The following is an 18,871-nucleotide window of genomic DNA, read 5'->3' on the forward strand; positions in this document are numbered from 1 at the left end:
CACAGTAACAGGCTGCTAAGCCCCGGCCTTATCTGATCCCTAGAAGGCTCTTCTCTCCCCGGCTCTGCTAATTAAATTTGGGAAAGATGTAGAATTAAGTAATTAGGCGCTGACCCAGGATTGTGCCTGGAGAGCACCGAAATCATTAGGAGTGATAATTTTATTCTTATCTTCTTTGATCTGTGCGTGTGATGCAAATTTGATTGTAAGGGGCGGAAATATAAAAAAAGTTGACGAAAAGAGCATTGAAATTTCCACCATGTAGTCTTGGGGTTTACACTTTGCTTGTAAAGGGGGTAAAGTCTAAAAGGGCAGCATAATGGGACTGTAGGGCTGTTTTTTCTATTTAGCCGGCCAATGGCCTGTGCCCAGCATGCTGGCAGACACTTGTAGATAAATTCAGCAGCGGAGCTGACGAGGAGTAGAGCCTTATGACTGACGGATGCATTGACTGTGTAGTGGGCACCACTGCCTGACCTACTGTCGTTTTATTATAGCTCTGATATTCCCCACAATTCTCTTTCCTAAAGCCCTCAGACTAAATAGCACAGAATGTGGGAAGCTATGTAGTGTTGGACTAGTTCCCCCATCAGGGAAACCAACATCCAGGCCCGTATTTGTGTAAAGGCCACCAAGCTCCGGGCCTAGGGCGGAAGGATTTTAGGGGGCGGTTTGCTGCTCAACCACACCCACATTGTTTGCGAAACACTGGGGATGCGCAGGAGATATGATCATTTTTTAAATTTCCTGTGCACCAATACCCATTGCTCCGATCCCAATGAAAATTTGCACAAATAAAAGCGAGTGGATGGGGCGACGAACGGCATCAGGCCTAGGGGTGCCTGCTATGTTAATCCAACCCTGCCAGGGCCCACAAAAATGAGATGGCAATAGTGCTAAATATAGGCTTATGGTGGAAGCAAGAAACAGCTAATGGAAATTTTGCCAGATTAGGGCCCACTAGAGCCCACTGAGCAGGCAGGACAGTCTGACCCTGAAATGATATGATATTTACAAAGGTCAGGGTGAAGGGCACTGTGACAGTTTGCTTTTCTGTTTACCTTGGTATCAGCAATGTCGGACTGGCCCACAGGGATACCAGGAAAACTCCCGGTGGGCCCAGGTGTCAGTGGGCCCTCCTGCTTTAAAACATTTGGCATATTTCGTGGCAATTACCTATTTCTATAGCAAAAAATTCGGATGCACACCTGTTTGTTGATTTGAAGTTGTGTCCAAAAGCGATTTATTTAAGCCCATATATACATCACAAAAGGGCAGCCTCTTGATACGAAATGGTCTGAAACGTTGCCCTTTTGTGATGTATATATGGGCCTAAATAAATCGCTTTTGGACACAACTTCAGCAAAAAGGTGTGCATCCGAATTTCTTGCTATTACTCCACTGACCCCTATGCAAGGGAAGGGTAAGAACCCTGCGCTTACAACAAGTGTTAATTCTGGGATTGGGTTGAGCTCTCCATGTTCGTGCATTACCTATTTCTATGAGAACAAAGAGACTAAATTGATTGAATAATAGATTTTAGCATGTAAAGAAAAGAGACTAGCAGAATAGAGGTTGCGTGAGGAGAGGTCTTAAAGAGTGTGGGCCCCTGGTCTAAGGTCTTTTGGTGGGCCCCTGGTCTAAAATTTTTGGATGGGCTCCTGGTGTCCCAGTCCGACACTGGGTATCAGCATCAGGGCAACAAGCCCTTCTGGACCAGGCACTCAGTTTTGGACTGGGCTGGTGGTACACCAGGAAAAAACTTGTGGGGCCCTGCCAGACCCGCTCCCCCCCTGACCTCCTGCCCTGCTGCAACGAGAAAAGGATAAGGAACGCTCCAGTGAGGGGCAGAGGCGGGTTACGGTTAGGCCGGGAGTCAGATGGCTTGTGGCTGGGTTGGGCTTGCAGCTTGGGCTGGGGTTCCAAGATTTGTGACTGGGGGCCTCTAGGGGTTGTGGCTGAGACAGGGGGCCCTTGAAGTGGCAATCCCGGTGGGCCCCAGTCCAATGCTGCAGGCAGTAAGGAATGTTTAACAGGTAATGAGAAAGATTTGTGCACCTAGGAATTTTGCTAAGACAGAGCTACAATCAAACACTGAATTTTGTGCTGGAAAGGAATGGCTATTTATTTAGAATTTGGTCATGCTGACTAGGTCATACCAGCCTCATGGCTCTTCCACAGGGACATTTTCATTCTGCGTTCAGTTTAACTGCGTTCAGCCACAGGGAAGTGTAGGACTAACATGCTGTGTTCTACCTACATTCAGCGCTCACATGCATCGTCATGAGTACGTGTCCATTAGAAAGAGTCGGCTGCGCATGGTCCTGCATTCTCCTGCGGCTGAGCGCACCGAATCCACTATTTTGTATTCGGGCAAACTCCTGAATCACTCGCTGAATACCGAACCGAATCGTAATTTGAATATGCAAATTTAGGGGTGCAAATTTCTTCCTTGTTTTGTGACAAAAAGTCACACGATTTCCTTCCCCGTCCCTAATTTGCCAAATCCGAATCCTGCTGAAAAAGACCGAATCCTGGCCAAATCCTAAACCGAATCCTGGATTCGGTGCATCCCTAATTAAAACCGAGCACAGGAGAGCACAAGGCAATTACACTCGTCAGTAAGAGCTCTTACCAATAGTTCTTGTCACATCGACCAAGCCCATCATTTGTTGCTTAGCAATGCTTGGGAAAACTGGGGGAGAATTCTGGTGGGTCTCCTATGTGTAAAACTATGTTCATCTGACTATCTTGCTCCTGCTAATGGAGGTGACCGGGACACCTTTTCAACCCTGAAAACTAATTAAAAATAGAGAATTAATCTTCCACGTCTCCAGCATGTCCCCTTTTACCCTTTACTCCTACTATTCCTCCAATTGGTCACTTTTTGGTCAGAAGCCAATTAACAATTGGTCAGCAGGTAACTAGTCAAATCTAAATTGAAAATAGATTTCTTTGTGTATTAGGAAAAGCAAGAAATCTGCACACCCATTTATCAGAAGGTTCTCTTTAAATAAGTAAAAAGAAAAGGTTTTTGCTATATAAATTTCCTTTTAAACGCCAGGAAATTGTGGGTCCCGGGATAGAACGGCGGCACATGGTAGAGACGTGCAGAAAGGGTAACATGAAGCAGGATATGGATGGCAGAAAGGGAAATGCTCAGTGATGTTACGTGAATACATGAAAGGACTCGGAGTAGGAAACAGGAACATGACGAGGGTTTTAATGACTGTGAAATCCTAGGAGTAGAGGAAAAACCTATAATGGGAGGGGGGGGCTGAAATGAGTCAGGAAGTGATAAGGACAGAGCAATACACATGCTACTGACTGTTACATAGGTTGGGGCTAATTCATGAGTTACATGAACTTTTTGGAGGTAACCATTGCCATGTTTTTTTCCCCACAATGCACCATTTTTTTCCAGTATTCCAGCGTCATTGCAGCAATATTCTAAATTGCATCCAGAATTTGGAGAGGATCAGTGTGCAATGGGCCCCCCTGCAAAGAAATCTTCTGAAGGGTCCGGTGCCTTGTGATTCTCCCTTTCAAAATATTGGGAGGTTTGCGCATGGTCTGTATGAAACAGGGCATATGATTTGATTGGAACAGGTTGTTGGTGTGGAGGATCAGGATCATGGTCTGGATGGAAAGAGGACATTGCCAAAAAGCAACAAGTTTGAGATTCAGGGAGGTCTCTGGATTCTTTATACTAGAGTGGGGATGACAAGAAAATGAAGATTCAGTAATCATAACTTTTTCATATACTTATAGTATCACTTTCATGTTCCCTATTTTCTAATACTGCAGTCATGTAAAGCAATCACTAGGGTCAGGGCACACACTCAGATTCAGGGAGATTTGTCGGCGACACGGCACTCGGATCGCTTCGTTTTCCTAAGTCACCCGAAGTTGCCTCGCAAGGAAACTTAGGGCGACTTCGGAAAACTAAGCGCTCCGAGAGCCATCACGCCGGCTATTTACATTCTAGCCAGCGGGAGGCAGTTCTGGGAGATTAGTCGCCCCGAAGAAGAGAAGATTCCCCGAAACTGAGCGTGTGCCCTGACCCTTAGTCATTTACCCCAGAGAGGTTTCTGCTGTACAGACTGGAATCATTCAACCAGGCCTTTATTTCTTATATTCGGCACCAAGCTAAGTGTCAGCTACATGATATTGACACCCTTTATATACGGTGATGTATGTATTGATTGTTGTATTTGGCATTTTGTTTTCCTCTTCTAAAATATCCATTGAGTCCATCACACGGAATATAGTAGTAGAAAGATACACAAGTCTTTCAGAGGGAATGTTCACATGAATTATTTATATTGGGAATAGAAGACGGGCTAAAGGTCAAGAGATGCTGCAGTTAGCAGGCCAGTGTGGAGCTGAGCGTCTTCTCATTGTAATGGAAATACTGTGGCATTAGAAGCAGACAGTGGGGAGCAGACAGCTGCTTAATGGAGCCACTCACATCCCTGAAATGTGGTTGTACATTAATTACTGGCAAGATGGATTTACCCTGATACTATCTATCCCTTGCATAGTTACCAGAATGTTTTATGTAGGATTCAGTCTGAACCCAGTAAGTTAATAAAACAATTAGGGTAAGGCCACACTGGGTGTTTTGGGGAGATTTGGTCGCCTAGCAACTAATCGCCTTGTCTTTGCGGCGACCATTCTCCCCAAATGCCTTCCCTCACTCTGCGCCAGATAAAATGAAAAAACACCGGCGCTAATCACACGCGGTGGTTCATTTCCGAAGTGGCCCGAAGTTGCCTCATGAGGAGAGACAAGGTGATTAGTCGCCAGGCGACCAAATCTCCCGAAAACGCCCAGTGTGGCCTGACCCTTATAGGCTGTATTATACTCTTTGAGCTTTTTTTCTTCCATAAAGTCACTTTAGTCGTTTTGGACAAATGTCCCCATGTTCGTACCCTAAACCTAGTCCTTAAAGGGAATGACAACCCAAAAGATAATGTTTTGCCAAATAAAAGAAAATGTAATTCTAAACAACTTTGCATTATACATTCATTACACATTTTATATGGTTTGTAAACGTATTGCTATTGAAAGCAGTGTTGGTCTGTCCCAGTCTATTCAATGCACTGGTGGTTCAGACTGTTCAGACAATGTAAGACAAGGCAGCTGATTCCCAGACCTGTCTTTGCTGAGGAACTAAGATATTTGCAACGTTGTTTAAAAAGTAACAACCAGGAGTTGTTCAATGTTTTTACATTAAAAGCACTGAAAATGTTCAATACGTGTATATTGGAAAGTTTCTTAGAATTATGTTTTCTTTTATTAGACACATTTTTATTTTAGGGTTGACTTGCCCTAATTACCAATCACTTATCCATGACAAAAGATATGGGTAGGTGTTGCTATCAGGATTATCTTCCCGACAAAGCCTCTTTAGAACTCCTTCCAAAGCTCCCTGCAGGGGAGTAGCATTAACCCCAGCCAGCATTACATTATTACACCAAGTCCCTTTAGGGCAGAGACACACGTGGAAATTCGGGGAGATTTAGTCGCCTGGCGACAAATCGCCTCTTCTTCGGGCGACTAATCTACCCGAACTGCCTTCCCGCGGGCTGGAATCAAAATCGCCGGCGGGATGGCACTCAGAGCACTTTGTTTTCCGAAAGTCGCTCGAAGTTGCCTCACAAGGAAACTTCGGGTGCTAGGAGTGCCACCCCGCCGGCGATTAAGATTATAGACCGTGGGAAGGCATTGCAGGGAGATTAGCCATCCGAAGAAGAGGTGATTTGTCGCTGGGCGACTAAATCTCCCCGAATCTCCATGTGTGTCTTTACCCTTGAACTAAGTTTAGGGTCAGACCGGAGCTGCTTTCTCAGGGCCACCCTCCAGCCTAGACCCTGGCTAAGCTCATCTATGAGAATTGATAAATGCAGATGATTTGTCTCCAGTGAGTTTATAAAACTGCTTTATAAGCAGGGATAAAAAAAAAAAAAGAGACATTATTTCATTGTGCTTTTTTAATAATAAATAAGGTCCAATAGTGGATTCTAATTTAGTCTGGCTTTTTTTATTTAAAATTTGGATTTTGAATAATAAGGCCCTAAAAGTTAATTTAAAGGTGAACAACCCCTTTAAAACAAAGAATATTATGTACTCAGCAAAATTTGGATTTTGATCAATTAGGCCCTAAAAGTTAATTTAAAGGTGAACAACCCCTTTAAAAGAATATTATGTAATTCAGACTTTCAGGCTGAAATTTACTGATGCGTATAATAAAAATATCTAGCAGTTGCTACACACTATATTATGTTCTTTGCGCTTCTATCAGTTTCTCCCCCTACGTTTCTCTAGCCAAGAACTGGGTAGACTCTGGTGGGTCCTAGGATAAATGCCCCATGGTCATACTGTAAACTCAGTCCTTTATTATAGACCTACTCATCAATCCATGATAATACATATATACAGTAGGTAGGTTCCCCTATAAGGGTTTCCTTGATGCTCTCACATGCTCCCATAGTTCCCAGATATCCTGTAGAAAAGTAAAGCTGGTATATTCCGCCCACTACATAATTAAGCCAATTTCCCTTTGGTAAAGTGGATCTATGGAAATTGGTAAATACAAAGGCTTTACCCACAGCTAACCTGTTAGTAGAAATGTATCCCCCTCTGCTTGTGCTGCCTCCGATTACAGACTTCGACGTAATATTTATTATTCATGACCTAATTAAAAATACAAATTTAAACATACAAAGAAGTGGTACCTCTTTTTTTCTGGCATTTCCCAATTCTTCTCTGAATTGTAGCCTTTTTATGAATTCTTGCTCCTGCTGAATGTCGGCTTATTTCTCAGTACAAGGTATTAAATATAAATGTGATTGCACCAATTGGCCAGAATAATTCATGGTGCTAAAAAAACAGGATTCCCCTGGAGAACCCACAATGCCAGTGTGAAACTTTTAAAGTCCATTTTGGGAGTTCCGAATGGTAATGATCCCCTTCCCTGCATGTGCTGTAGGAATCAGTCTTTGGCATTTATAAAGGAATGGGACAACTATACTGTCAGTTACATCTCTATGGTAGGCACAGGGTCCTCCCCAGTGCTGATTTAAAGGTTGGAATAAGTTTGGAGGACTAATTAAAATAATTTTCTGCACAGATTCCTTCATTCTCTCCCAGAGTCAGTTCCACAAATAATACACCAGAGCACACAGTATTAAAATAACAATGGCAAATTCATATACTGTATAACAACCAAAGAACAGGTAGGGGATCCGATATCTGGAAACCTTTTATCCATAGAGCTCAGAATTACGGGAATGTCATTTCCCATAGACTCCATTATAATAAATCATTCATTTTTAAAAAAAATATTTTTTCATCTGTAATAACAAGACTTTACCTAATACTTGATCCCAAGTAAGATATCATTGATCCTTAGTGGAGGCAAAACAATCCTTTGGGTTCACTGGTGTAACAAGAATGCTCCATGCCCCCTGCAAAAAAATCTTTGAAGGTGCCCGGCATGATCAGTCCTTTCCTGAACCTTAGAGTAAGCAGACCCCGTAATCCGGGCCCCCTTGTTCCCCACCCCGCAGCTGTGGGGTCTGCTTCCTATATAGTTACCCCTGTTTGGGTTTATTTCATGTTTAAATTACTTTTTATTAGATGAAGTATGAAATCCAAATTATGGATAAATCTCTTATCCACAAAATCCCACGTCCAAACATTCTGGATAACAGATCCCATACATGTACCACCAACCTGTTTATTATTTCATTGACATTGGTAAAGCCAGTGTCGGACTGGCCCACCGGGATACCAGGAAAACTCCCGGTGGGCCCAGGTGTCAGTGGGCCTCTTGCTTCTAACCATTTAGCCTATTTCATGGTCATTCCCTATTTCTTTATGGGGAAAAAAATGCTTAATAATGGAAGAATATAGTGTAGAAGTAGAAGTAAGTAATACAAGACTAAGAGAATAAAGAGTGTGAGAGAGGAGAGGAGGAATAATAGTTTGAAAAGTGGTCCCACAGTCTATGGTTTTCCAGTGGGCCCAAGATCTAAGGTTTTCTGGTGGGCCCCTGGCATCCCAGTCCGACACTGGGTAAAGCCAGCCTTGAGAACAAAGCACCCTGCAACCGCTGGGGCTCCCTAGCTAGCATGTCTGAATGGAGTCAGAACCAGCAGTGCAGCCAGACAGATCGGAGATTGTCTCACTGTGTGACCCTTAGCTGGGCTGACCAACACCCTAGTTGGAGAATGAAGGTACAATATGTGTCCACTTCCATAATTGTATAACCAATGGGAAGCAGTCAGATATTTGCTTTCATGTTTCTCGCTGCAGTTCCCCAGTAATGCTAAATTCTGATTAGTTGCTATTGGTCGGTACTTAACCTAGGGTAAGTTCGCCTTTTGTGAACCCAAAGCTCCGCGTCCACCTATAAAGAACAAAATTGGACATTTTAGAGTTTGCACCCTGGAAAAAGGCGCCTTAAAGAGGATCTTAAAAAATGTGTCATGTGCTTGTTGGAGGTGAAACTTTATAACGGTCTCATAAATAATATTACACTGCAAAATTTCACTTTCACATTATTCTCTCTGAAATCAGAGACGGGGCATTTTCACTTCATGTTTCAAGGGCTAAAGTAGCCTGAATCTGTATGAAAAGCCCCTACTGAGAGTTTTGATCTCACGGCAACAAAGAAAAAGCCCAGCATTGAACTGAAGCACTGGGGGCCCACCAGAGCTGCAACACCAAGGGCCCTCCTGCCAGCCACCAGGGGCCCCTCCCAACTGCCAAACTCACTCCCCCTCTTTGCAATGGTCCCTAAAAAGATTTCACTGGGTGCCCAGAAACTTATACAGGATAAAAAGAAAGAATTTATCAAATAAATGGAGCCTTCCCAAATTGTTGTGATTGAAAGTTTCCAGCTAAAGCCAAGACCATATACTGGTCAGACAGTCGGGAGGGCCCAACAAGCAGTCAACTCAGTCCAGTGGCCCAGTCCACAGCTCTAAATGGCCTGTCTATGGCTGATATATGGATGGGGTAATGCTGCCATGAAGTGAGTTGGGAGCAGCTCATAAGTTACCAGGGACTGCAAAAAGCCACTTAAATTTTTTAAATCAGACTTTTATCTCTGCTAGTGCAGTTGCGCTCTCCATGCTTGATGTGGACCCTGCATTTTCCTGCTTCATCGCTTGGAAAGGTGAGTGCCAGGAGCAAGGGGGCAGGTTCAGACTGGGCTGGCTAGAGACCGGGGAAAAAACCCTGGTGGGACCCACCGGCTCAGACCCGAACCCCGCCGCGATTCCCAGGCCACTGATCTCCCGCCCGACACACTGAAGGTAGGTTTCAATTATGCGCTTGGGGAGGGGTGAGGGCGGTTGGCAGTGGCCCCTGTAGGGGGGTGTGGGGGCACAGCTGGGGCCCCTTGGGGGGGTTCAGGGGCCCCTGGAGCAGCCAGGGCCGGATTTACATAGCGGGATTTACATAGCTGGTGCCCCTAGGCCCACTGTTGTAGTGTTCATCCCCCTGTCCACTCCCCATCATGCACATGCACAAATTTTCATCACCAGGTTGGGAGCACTGGGGATCTGTCTCATGGGCAGCCCCAGAGCTTCTGAACCAATGTGAATGTGCCGCCCCCTAAAATCCTGCCACCCTAGGCCCAGGCAGCCTCTCCACAAATCCAGGCCTGGGGCAGTAGCCCTGCACCCACCAGTCCGACCCTGCAAGTGGGCTAACATCAGAAAGGCCTTCTCAAGGTGGCAAGGTCTCCTAAATGCCCCTGGATACATGGGCAATTGCAATGAAACTCACAAACTTCGTTTTCTACAATTGCAATGAACACTTCAGTTTAGCCATCTCTGATGAATTACATGTTGCAAACTGCATGGATGAGACACAAGGGCAGTGGCGTAACTGTGTTATTGGGCCCCCTAAATATCAAGAGGTGGTCTTACCAATATATGTTGAAATGGCACATTAATTAGGGCCTCCTGAGCCCCCCTATAGCCTCAGGGTCTGATTCCACTGTATTTACACCCCTGCACAAGGCCGATATTATTATTATCAGGGTTCCCTTAGTTTACATCTAGTCTAGTAAGTCACACGGCCATTACTGAGTCTGAGCAAAACTTGCACGGGATTTACCAAAGTGGTCGCTAACTTGCTAACAGCGCTGGTTAATAGGATCCGCTAGTTAATGGGAGCCGCTAATTATGCAGGAAAGTAGCCACTGTATTAAGGGTAAAAAAAATAAATATGGCAATTTGCATTGGTTTTTCGCATTTGATTTATAAATGAACCTTAAAGTGATACTGACACAAAAAAACTACTTTTTAAAATATGAATGGACGTTAAAAGTTACCTATAGGTCATGTTGATCGTTTTTTGCTGAGAGGTTTGTCTTTGTAAGTAAATATAAGTTGAAGTTTCTAAAACTGACTGTTTTGCCAACCTGACTGTCCCATCTCAGCCTGTCAGTTAAAGTTTCTAATGCTAACGGATTCCTGCTGCACAAATATGGCTACCCTCCAATAAGCAATCACAGGGAGCCAGACAAGTAATGTGAAAGCATTCGGCAAATACTTTATGGCAAAATTATAAGAAGCATGCAAAGTCAATTTTATGGTAGATGTAAAAAGGTTCATTTTTTGGTGTCAGTATCTCTTTAAAGAGTGGCCCCCAAACAAGAGGTTCTGCAGCAGCTGCCTCAGTGCCAATCCCAGGAGTCTGTGTGTGGGAGAAGCCTCCAGTCTGCAAAACAGAAAAACCCTTTCCTTTCCCCCACGTGTTGCTGCTGCAGAGGCGCAATTATACCCCGACACGCTACACACAAGCCGCTACTCACTGCTGCGCCTCTTTACTATCAGCGTGTGACTGGGAGGAGAGGAGGCGGCTCCCCCTACGTTGTGACAGTCGGGCAGTCCCAGTGTGCGGAGGCAAAGTGACAGACAGCCCCATCCATGCAGCAGCGGAGGGGAGGAGAAGGGAGCGTGGCTTTGTGTAGTGGAGACAGGATGGTGCTGCAGTGAGTGCGCCCGGCACTTGTTCTCACCCCCTCGCTGCACCTCCAGCCGGTTGTTACACAGTGAGTGCAGCAGCCCCATGTGGAGCAGAGGCGCCGGGAAAGGGAACTCAGTCTTATTCTGTGGCTGCAACGAGACCAACGAGACGCAGCGGCACCGGGGAGCGCAACAAAGAGGTGAGGAATAGTCTGTCACTGCTGGTACAGTATTAGTAATGCACATGGGCTGCTGCACCGGCAACTTTGCACGAGGGGATTTACACGAGCGCTAGCGCATTTATACTGATTATTAGTGTGTATTACTAGTGCATCAGTGTGTATTATTATTATAAGTGTATTATCAGTGTGTATTGTTAGTGTGTTATTAGTGTATTATCAGTGTGTATTATTAATAGTATATTATCAGTGTGTATTATTATTAGTGTATTATCAGTGTGTATTATTATTATTAGTGTATTATCAGTGTGTATTATTATTATTAGTGTATTATCAGTGTGTATTATTATTATTAGTGTATTATCAGTGTGTAGCTGTGTGTTTGTTTCCCACGGACAGGGCGCTATGGGGCAGCAGTATTCTCTCTCTCTCTCGCTCTCTCTCTCTCTAGATTAGGCACCAGCATAATCCTCATTGTTTACAGCAGCCTTCCCCCCCGATCTTCCCTCTGACCCCCTGCCTCTCTATTTGCCCCTGATCTTCCCTCTCACCCCTGCCTCTCTTATTTGCCCCTGATCTTCCCATTGACCCCCTGGCTCTCTATTTGCCCCTGATCTTCCCATTGACCCCCTGGCTCTCTATTTGCCCCTGATCTTCCCATTGACCCCCTGGCTCTCTATTTTCCCCTGATCTTCCCATTGACCCCCTGCCTCTCTATTTGCCCCTGATCTTCCATTGACCCCCTGCCTCTCTATTTGCCCCTGATCTTTCCCATTGACCCCCTGCCTCTCTATTTGCCCCTGATCTTCCCATTGACCCCTGCCTCTCTATTTGCCCCTGATCTTCCCATTGACCCCCTGCCTCTCTATTTGCCCCTGATCTTCCCATTGACCCCCTGCCTCTCTATTTGCCCCTGATCTTCCCATTGACCCCCTGCCTCTCTATTTGCCCCTGATCTTCCCATTGACCCCCTGCCTCTCTATTTGCCCCTGATCTTCCCATTGACCCCCTGCCTCTCTATTTGCCCCTGATCTTCCCATTGACCCCCTGCCTCTCTATTTGCAACCCTGATCTTCCCATTGACCCCCTGCCTCTCTATTTGCCCCTGATCTTTCCCATTGACCCCTGCCTCTCTATTTGCCCCTGATCTTCCCATTGACCCCCTGCCTCTCTATTTGCCCCTGATCTTCCCATTGACCCCCTGCCTCTCTATTTGCCCCTGATCTTCCCATTGACCCCCTGGCTCTCTATTTGCCCCTGATCTTCCCATTGACCCCCTGGCTCTCTATTTGCCCCTGATCTTCCCATTGACCCCCTGGCTCTCTATTTGCCCCTGATCTTCCCATTGACCCCCTGGCTCTCTATTTGCCCCTGATCTTCCCATTGACCCCCTGGCTCTCTATTTGCCCCTGATCTTCCCTCTCACCCCTGCCTCTCTATTTGCCCCTGATCTTCCCATTGACCCACTGCCTCTCTTTTTGCCCCTGATCTTGCCCCTGCCTCTCTATTTGCCCCTGATCTTCCCTCTCACCCCTGCCTCACTATTTGCCCCTGATCTTGCCCCTGCCTCTCTATTTGCCCCTGCCTATCTATTTGCCCCTGATCTTCCCTGTGCCCTGTAGCTCTCTCTCTCTGCCCCCGTACCTCTCTCTCTCTCTGCACCGTACCTCTCTCTCTGCAGCCCCATTCACCGCCTGATACAGCCCCGCACTGCACCGTCTGTTCTGCCTCATCACTCAGTGCTGCCAGGAGACTCCAGCCCATCCACTGACACTCACACTGGGCTCATCAGCTCACAGACACTCACCGATCCACCCCACACTGTACAACTGGATTGTGTGTTGTTCATAGGATTGGTGATGTTCAGAGACTAATACATGACATGGGCAGCAGTGAATTAGACACTGATCTAAGTCACATTGAGTTCATAGAGAGCAGAGACAGGCGTTCATTAGTCAGCAAATGTCTGGGATTTTCACAAAAAAGTTCAAGTCCAAGGTTGAATAGAATGTACTGGCTGATATCAAGGCAGTGCAATTTATATATCTGTTTGCATTTAATCTGTCTATCGGCGGGGTGATTATTGTGTATGTGGAAGCTAATTAAAGGCATTTTCTAAAGGTTAATTCCCCAAAACACACAGCAGGGTCGGTGCCATGTATAATGCCCCCTGATCACATGACCGGAAAATACAGTGCCAATTTTACCCATAATAACCCCAAAACACATTGTTGGTTAAATACAGTGCCAATTTTACTCATAATAACCCCAGAACACATTGTTGGTTAAATACAGTGCCAGTTTTACCCATAATAACCCCAGAACATAGCGTTGGATAAATACAGTGCCAATTTTACCCATAATTGCCCCAGAACATATTGTTGGATAAATACAGTGCCAATTTTACCAATAATAACCCCAGAACACATTGTTGGTTAAATACAATGGCAGCTTTACCCATATTAACCCCAGAACATAGCGTTGGGTAAATACAGTGCCAATTTTACCCATAATTGCCCCAGAACATATTGTTGGATAAATACAGTGCCAATTTTACCAATAATAACCCCAGAACACATTGTTGGTTAAATACAATGGCAGCTTTACCCATAATAACCCCAGAACATAGCGTTGGATAAATACAGTGCCAATTTTACCCATAATAACCCCAGAACATATTGTTGGATAAATACAGTGCCAATTTTACCCATAATAGCCCCAGAACACATTGTTGGTTAAATACAGTGCCAGTTTTACCCATAATAACCCCAGAACATAGCGTTGGATAAATACAGTGCCAATTTTACCCATAATTGCCCCAGAACATATTGTTGGATAAATACAGTGCCAATTTTACCAATAATAACCCCAGAACACATTGTTGGTTAAATACAATGGCAGCTTTACCCATATTAACCCCAGAACAATAATAATAATAATAACAATAACCCCAGTTTTACCTCCCAGACATATGGCATGAACATCACAGTGCCAATTTCATCCATATTAACCCCAGAACAAACTGTAGTATAAATTCAGTCCAGTGTGAACTTTGCCTCCTGGAAGATAAACAATTGAGCCAGTTCTGTGTATTATATCTCCATCCTGTGTTCCTTAGGAAATTATTTGGTGCTGGTTTGAGGAGACTTAGGATAACGGCAATTGGGTCAGTTTTTCAGCAGGTGTAACACTGCCTTGTGACGATCCCATGCCAGTTGGTATACTCACATTCATGTAGCAGAAGACAGCGGATCGGTTATGTACATACACCCGGAAAAACCAACTTGTGTGCCATGTGCCTTGGCCTACCCAAGTCTTCATTATCTATCTATCTATCTATCTATCTATCTATCATCTATCTGTGTCTGGAGTCATGTATCGTCAATGTATCTCCACAGCTGTAATATACAAGTATGCGGCAAAGTGTAGCGATATATCAAGATTGGAGAAACATCAATTGATTATCGGAGATTACTCAGCCTTCCCTAAAAATATACTGTGTGAATCTTGGGCACTGCCTTACCTTTGTATACTAGTTACATAGTAGAAGAACTTGGAAAAAAGACACGTCTATCAATCTGTGTATATTAATATGTATTATTCTATTGATCAGTTCTGCATTGGATATTTCACATAATTAATCTTTTGGTTGGCGGTGGCTCGTTTCATAGTAATCGTCTGTGCTTTGCTGTGATCAGGATTTATCTTTATATTAATAACCAGAGGCACTTGATTAACAGGGAGTGGAAAAGCTTGAAGGGAGGTTAGGAGGCCCAAGGGCAAGGGCTGGCTTCCCTGCTCTCAGCCTGTGTTATTTCTGCAGACAGAGAAGTGGATCTACTCCCTTCCTCAACAATCTGTATATGCACTGAAAATACAGTTTCCACCTGAATGCAGGTATATGGAGCGAAGATAGGCCTGAAAAACGCAAAAGCTGACATTTCCGGGATCTCTCCGTCTGCAAAAAAAACATAGGCTGAGAGCAGCATTGAGACCTTCATCCTCCTGGCACATATCCTTCTCCCTGCAACCTTGCTGTCAGATCTATTTGCTTGTGGGGTCAGTGTATCATTCCTAGGTGCAAATTTTGCAGTGGGCCCACGGTTATCTGATGAATTCCATGGTAGGACCCTTAGGGGCACATTTACTTAGCTCGAGTGAAGGATTAGAATGAAATAAACTTCAAATTTCGAAAGGTTTTTTTTGGCTACTTCGAACATCGAATTGGCCACTTCGACCTTGGCTACGACTTTGACTTCGAATCGAACGTTTCGAACTAAAAATCGTTCGAATATTCGACCATTCGATAGTTGAAGTACTGTCTCTTTAAAAAAAACTTAGACTACCTACTTCGCCACCTAAAACCTACCGAGCACCAATGTTAGCCTATGGGGACCTTCTGATCGAAGTAAAATCGTTCAATCGATGGATTAAAATCCTTCAAATCGTTCGATTCAAAGGATTTAATCGTTCGATCGAAGTAAATGCGATATTCGAAGTTGAAGGATTTTACTTCGATGGTCGAATATCGAGGGTTAATTAACCTTCGATATTCGACCCATAGTAAATGTGCCCCTTAGAATTCAGACATACACTATGTGCTCCCCGATAGTTCTACTGCTGTTTGCACATGTGTGAAGCTTTCCAGAAGTTTTGGTTTCCTTCCCTCATTGGGGTCTGTATGAGTTTTTTTTGGGGGGGGAGGCACAGGCATTCTTGGGCCTATCCTCTGCTTGCTTGTATATTTTTCACTGTGAAAAACTGCCATGACATGAACTTTTCTCATTGTGTGCTAATACATGCATAATAATAATAATAATGATTTATGCTGATCCCTCAATGGGAATATTGTAGCATTAACCAGGAGCCACTGAAGTGCGGCTGCTTATTGATTTGGCTTTGGGAAGAGGTGATACTGTGAGGTCCCTGGAGATTCGAATAAAAGTCCTACTTGACCCTGAGGTGGAAGGGAAGGTGCTAATGGTCATCAATTATCTGCCTTAGATCTCTGCTCCTATTACATGCCCCAGTAAGCACCAGAAACCACCCAGGGGTCTCGTAACTGAACAATCCTGGAGGGGTTTCCCTTGTCTTTCTATAAAATGTCCTTGCAACAGTGCAGCTCCTGTTGAAATATATATATCTATATATATATATATATATATATATATATATATATATATATATATATATATATATATATATATAATCTCATACAAAACGATGAAGGATCACCACACTCTTTGTTTCTTGTGAATGAAGTGTATTTATTTGTAACACAACACTACATGGATGTAATGTTGTGTTACAAATAAATACGCTTCATTCACAAGAAACAAAGAGTGTGCTGATCCTTCATCTATATATATATAGATATAGATATAGATATAGATATAGATATAGATATAGATATAGATAGATATAGATATAGATATAGATATAGATATATATATAGATGAAGGATCATCACACTCTTTGTTTCTTGTGAATGAAGCGTATTTATTTGTAACACAACACTACATGGATGTAATGTTGTGTTACAAATAAATATATGTCAAGACAAAGGTCTAAGATGGAGACCGAAACGTTGACCTGACCATGTTTTAAATATTTAAATAAAAGTGAGTTTTAACTTTTTTTTAAAAAATCCCGGTGTGCATCCATTTATTCACATTTTTGTATGAAAGCACGTCTGGATAGCACCTGGGTTGGATGAATTATTTCCTAAATGGTGTGCTGAGATCCAATTGGACATTATATATATATATATATATATATATATATATATATATATATATATATATATATATATATATATATGTGTGTGTAGAAAATCATGTAAACACATTAGATAAAATCAATAGGCTGGCTTTGCTTCCAATAAGGATTAATTATATTAAATATAATAGTTTGGATCAAAAACATGGTTCTGTTTTATTATTACAGAGAAAAAGGAAAATATTTTTTAAAATTTGGATTATTTGGATAAAATGGAGTCTATGGAAGATGGTCTTTTTGTAATTCGGAGCTTTCTTGGTAACGGGTCCCATACTTGTAATAAGACTGAAATTTTGGATGAACCCACTTATCATTCAGCCACATATTCCCAATAAAAAAAATGACAGTGCCACTGCGACTTTATTTTTAACCTACAATATCCACCATCAGTAGGGGTGAAACTGTTTGTCCACGGGTTTAGGCATGAGGTGTTAAGAGGGTTAAATGGACTCTAACGGTTAATTGTTTCTGGGATACAGGTGTTAAAACCCCCAGACATTATTTCCAGGTTAATATCCACCATACGGAGACCAGTCCCAGTGTGACGGCTGCACAAGTGCTTTGTATTCCCTGACTGGCAGCGAGTGATTACTTATTTATACCTATTGTGTGCGGCCGGCAATCAAGCAATTTCTCCTTAAAAACCTATTTGTGTAAACAGCATGGACTGAGCGTGAGCCTTTCTTCTGTTCTCAGGCAGAAATTCTACAGTCTTGCTGTTGCTTTTATACTGACAAAAATATGTTTTTTAATATGTAATTATGTACTTGACATCAGAGCCATTTTAGTCCTTTCTTAACCACAGGGTTGTCTGTACTTGTGATGAGCAGAACAGAAATTCTATTTCAAAGTTTTTTAAAGTGTTTTTCAGCTTTTAGCACTTGAGCTGCTGTTAAACTGCAGCACCCAGCACCCCTATCCACATTCTACCTAGAACTTTTTATCCCACTGCTACTATAGGCACCATATCTTCCTACTATACCTGCTATCTCACAGTCACACTCCCTTCCCAGAGACTATTATCCACTGTTACTATAGGCACCATCTCTCCCTACTATACCTGCTATCCCACAGTCACACTCCCTTCCCAGAGACTATTATCCCACTGTTACTATAGACACCATCTCTCCCTACTATACCTGCTATCCCACAGTTACACTCCCTTCCCAGAGACTATTATCCCACTGTTACTATAGACACCATCTCTCCCTACTATACCTGCTATCCCACAGTCACACTCCCTTCCCAGAGACTATTATCCCACTGTTACTATAGGCACCATCTCTCCCTACTATACCTGCTATCCCACAGTCACACTCCCTTCCCCGAGACTATTATCCACTGTTACTATAGACACCATCTCTCCCTACTATACCTGCTATCCCACAGTCACACTCCCTTCCCAGAGACTATTATCCCACTGTTACTATAGACACCATCTCTCCCTACTATACCTGCTATCCCACAGTCACACTCCCTTCCCAGAGACTATTAATCACTGTTACTATAGACACCATCTCTCCCTACTATACCTGCTATCCCACAGTCACACTCCCTTCCCTGAGACTATTATCCACTGTTACTATAGGCACCATCTCTCCCTACTATACCTGCTATCCCACAGTCACACTCCCTTCCCAGAGACTATTATCCCACTGTTACTATAGACACCATCTCTCCCTACTATACCTGCTATCCCACAGTCACACTCCCTTCCCAGAGACTATTATCCCACTGTTACTATAGGCACCATCTCTCCCTACTATACCTGCTATCCCACAGTCACACTCCCTTCCTAGAGACTATTATCCCACTGTTACTATAGGCACCATCTCTCCCTACTATACCTGCTATCCCACAGTCACACTCCCTTCCCAGAGACTATTATCCACTGTTACTATAGACACCATCTCTCCCTACTATACA

At 43.6% G+C, this 18,871-nt stretch overlaps 1 protein-coding gene across 1 annotated transcript in view; it reads left to right on the forward strand.

Moving 5' to 3' along the window:
• Nucleotides 1-10,779: 10,779 nt before the first annotated feature.
• Nucleotides 10,780-18,871, forward strand: part of frmd4b.L (FERM domain containing 4B L homeolog) — a 156,866-nt gene continuing 148,774 nt past the window's right edge. Inside the window, exon 1 of the mRNA XM_018259191.2 lies at nt 10,780-11,188. The gene's annotated coding sequence lies outside the window, so the exon portion shown is untranslated. The remainder of the gene's footprint in view (nt 11,189-18,871) is intronic.

Source organism: Xenopus laevis, chromosome 4L (genome assembly GCF_017654675.1).
Source record: "Xenopus laevis strain J_2021 chromosome 4L, Xenopus_laevis_v10.1, whole genome shotgun sequence".
Classification (NCBI taxonomy): domain Eukaryota; kingdom Metazoa; phylum Chordata; class Amphibia; order Anura; family Pipidae; genus Xenopus; species Xenopus laevis.